The 4,190-nt window shown below is 33.6% G+C and overlaps 1 long non-coding RNA gene across 1 annotated transcript; it reads right to left on the bottom strand.

Moving 5' to 3' along the window:
• Positions 1 to 1,042: 1,042 nt before the first annotated feature.
• LOC129317664 (uncharacterized) lies at positions 1,043 to 2,671 on the bottom strand. The gene is made up of 3 exons (XR_008595014.1): positions 2,232 to 2,671; positions 1,270 to 1,365; positions 1,043 to 1,197 (listed from the first exon to the last, which is right to left on the bottom strand). It is a non-coding gene; the product is annotated as an uncharacterized LOC129317664 (long non-coding RNA).
• Positions 2,672 to 4,190: the final 1,519 nt, after the last annotated feature.

Consider the following 4,190-nt stretch of genomic DNA (forward strand, 5'->3'; position numbering starts at 1 on the left):
GGAGAGTAGTTGAACACAAGGGCAAAAGTAGAACAACGGATATAGAGCTAGGTAGAGCAGGAAATGAAAGATCGTTGAATTGAAAAGATTAATTAATTTACAATCACAAAGCTGAGACTAAATTTTTATAATGTGAAGACTGTGAGTTTTATTTGTCCTTTAGCCCATAAATATTTGAGCTATGATTTCATGCAAAGCACGTTTTTTTTTGGGCCAATTCATGCAAAGCACTTGAAAGTTTTTTGGACCAAACAATCACTAAAGTTGAAAGTTGAAATTTTAATGAATGTTTTTGGTTTTTGCATTTTTGGAAGGGACAGATTAATTTTTGAACAGGGAAAAATACCCATAACCTCTTAGTTTAGCTCTATTGCATATAAAATTCCTCATTTTTAAATGTTTAAAAACCACACCCTCAACTTGCAGATTTTGACATATATTCCAATACTGTTAAAATGGTGGTTAGATTTAATGGAATCTAATCTACGTTAGATTATCTTAAAAACATATTTACAAATTACAAATTCCATCACTTCTACAAAATAAGTTACAGGAGCGCTTTTTTTTTTTTTTACTTTAGGGAGCGTTTTTGAAGCGCTCTCGTATCGAGCGCTCCGAAATGTATAGGAGCGCTTAAAAAAAGCGCTCCTGTATATACGCTGTACGGGAGTGCTTTTCGAAAAGCGCTCCCGTATGTGAGCTCACACACGGGAGTGCTCTCTACAAGAGCGCTCCTGTATGCAACCATACCGAAGCGCTTTTATAAAGAGCGCTCCCGTATGAGCCATATAGGAGCTCTCTCTGGAAGAGCGCTCCTGTATGTTACTTTACAGGAGCGCTCTTCAAATGAACGCTCCCGTATATTACTTTAATTTTTTTTAAATCAGATTTTTTGAAATTTCTCCTTTTACGTCTCTTTAACAATGGCAAATCATAATATTAAAAACTAATTTAAAAATAATATCAACATAAAAATTTATATACAAGAAAAGAATTTGAAACTGATACAACAATTTCAATTTCCTAACTAACCTAGTTTAATTTCTAACAAGCCTAACAAATGAAACTATTGTTATTTTTCTAACATTGAAATCTATCTTCCTATCACAAACAGCCAATAATATATTCTGACAACTTTTCAACTAAATCTTCTATTTGCTCCATAGTAAAATGCGAACATCTTACTCCAATAAAATACTACACAAGATATGAAAGCAATATATAAGTAATTAACATTATATCAACTTAATTTCAAAGCTTTTGACTTACATTTTCAGGAATGATCAACTCTTATTGTGTGATTACTTCTCTCATAAACTTCATAACATAGTATCCACACTCCCAACCTTGTAATTGTGTAGGTACCTATAAAACAATAAAAGATGTTATTATCAAAATATGGTAGAAATAAATTCTAACTCAATTTAAAATACTTCAGCGATGAAGTTATATATATGAATCATTTCATCAAGACGGTCAACATCATATGTCCCACTATCACGATCAAATGTTGAGTAGCTCGCACTATCCCTCCAATCATTTGCATTATTCCTTGTCTCCCCATGCATGGTCCAACAAATATAAGTTGGATCAATCCCATTACAGATTAAATGATCTTTCAATTCTATTGGCTTTACTCATTTTCCATAGCAACATTTCAAACAAGGACATATGAATCCAGGGAGGTCTTGATCACAACAAAATGCAAATTCAATGAATTAATCCACACCATCCCAATATTCTCTAGATAGTCGATTAGTCGACATCCACTTATGATCCATATCACTAATATGATTATCAAAATTCAATAAACAAAAGACTTAGATTTCTATAAAAAAAAATTCAACAACATCTTCCTTAAAAGAAGAACCTCCCAAATGATCAAACAATCAAATTCCACAATACAATACATTTAAACTAAAAAAATCAATTCATCCAAATAAAAATTTAGTAGCATAATGCATCTAAATTATGTCAATCAATTGTAATTTAATTAATAACAATAATCTCGCTTAAAAGTATATTTCATAAATAAAATAAAAATGTTCAAGTAGTTTCCTCAACTTTAATCTAATTATCAACTACAAATACTCCATAATTCTAATATAAATAACTCCAATTCATATATTATCTATAAAATTGATTATTAAAAAAATATATATGAAATTTATTCTTAAATATATATAAATATATCAATATATTACATTATAAATTAATTATTAAAAAAATACCTTCACAGTGTAGTCTTCATGGCAGTAGCGGAGGTCTTTGCGGCGTTGCTTCCTCGGCTGTACAGCAATGACACACGGCTGCAAAGGAGGTCTTCATGGCGTCTCTTCCTCCGGTGTATAGCAGCGTCGTAGATCTGGAACAGCAATGCAGATCTGGAATAGTGATGCGGGAGATGGCGATGACGGCGACGGCAGCGCAAAAACAGAGACAGATGGCGCGACATGACACAGAAATGAACGAATAGCGACGAACACTGATCTGGAACAACGAACAGCAGCGGACGATGATTTGGAACAGCGAACAGTGGCGAACGACGATCTGGAATAGTGAACAATGACGGAAGATAGACTGATACAGTGACGATCTAGAACTCGTTGAGAACGCACAACCTCAGCAAATGAGAGAGAGGTTTGAAAGAAACTCATGAATACGGAAAAGAAAACTGACGGGAGGCAGAGATATAAAAGACCACCTCTTTCGGAGCGCTCATTAATGAGCACTCCGGAAGAGGTGGTCTTTCAGAGCGCTTGTCAAAGAGTGCTCCGGAAGATCAACTCTTTCGGAGCGCTCATTAAAAGAGCGCTCCAGAAGATGAGCTCTTTCGGAGCGCTCATTCCAAGAGCGCTCCGGAAGATAGTCTTCCAGAGCACTTAACTACGAGCGCTCTCGAATGTCTTTTTAAATTTTTTACAATATTTTATTTATATTAATTAGGAGCGTTATCTTATTGAGAAGCCCTGACATACAGGAGTGCTTATTTAGAAAAGCGCTCTGGTAAATTCCGCATTCACATTTTAGAGCACTTTTTAAAGAAGCGCTCCTAAATACCCGCTCCTAAAGATACATTCTGTAATAGTGCATAAAGATGACTAACTAATTTTGGTGGAAGACTTATAAATTAGGGAGAATTTCAATTAAGGACCTAGAAAGACACTTAATTTCTAGTGGATCCCAAGACAATCTAAAATCTCAGTTCAGTCCTCCAGGACTAAAGTGAAAATAACTTGAATTGAGGAAAGATGAAAATACCCTTCTACAAAGAAATTAAAAATAGGCAATTGATAGAAGGAAAGAAATGCACGTGAAAGCTCAATGTGCACTTCTCTATTTCTTAATCTTTACTTTAAGGAGGAGTGACTAGTAAGATTCATCACCCACGAGCCCAAAAGATTCATCACCTACCTCACTCTTGATTATTTATTCTCCATGTAATTTTATTCCAAATGAAATGGCAATTAACTAAGGATGGTTTTGGAGGATGCCTTAGTAGCAATCAATCATGCGGAGGTAAAGTACTGTAATTTGTAGTAACCAGAGGCATCTTTTTTAAGTACAAATGGGTGTATGAAACATTTGATATGGGTATCGATATAGGTTCAATGTGGGAAATGAGCATGGAATGAATTGATCATTTGGCATGAAAGAGTTAGGGCTTTTAGTTGATATAAAGTGTTCACGTTAAAATTCACAAATACAAAGTTGTTAGGCATTAGAAGTTCTGTCATTGTATTGTGAGTTGTTAAAAGCTTAATGTTATCTTGTTAATATTATAATTATGATTGTAAATTTATGACTTCGTCCAGTACTAATAGTGTAATTGAAGTTAATATTTTAATGACATACAAGTCAACATGACTTGTGGCTTCTAGTTCTATAAAACAAAACGACTGGCCAAACTATACAATGCCTAAATATACACAAGTATAGCTTTGAGGATGTATTTAAATATTATATGTGTCACGTCCCAAAAATTAGATGTGACCGGCATGGGATATATGCACAAACATACATTCCTTAAACATTAATAAGAAAACTCTCTATTTCTAAAACCTAATAAATTTACATTATAGCAAAAGCTTCAATATTTTTGTAGAAATTTTGACAAAATCTCTCTTGTAGATAGGATCTTCCAAAATTCTATAATACAATATGTTAAGCAAAATATTTAAATCAATCGG

This window comes from Prosopis cineraria, unplaced genomic scaffold, assembly GCF_029017545.1.
Source record: "Prosopis cineraria cultivar Desert tree isolate PC_DT_omini unplaced genomic scaffold, ASM2901754v1 PC8, whole genome shotgun sequence".
Lineage (NCBI taxonomy): Eukaryota > Viridiplantae > Streptophyta > Magnoliopsida > Fabales > Fabaceae > Prosopis > Prosopis cineraria.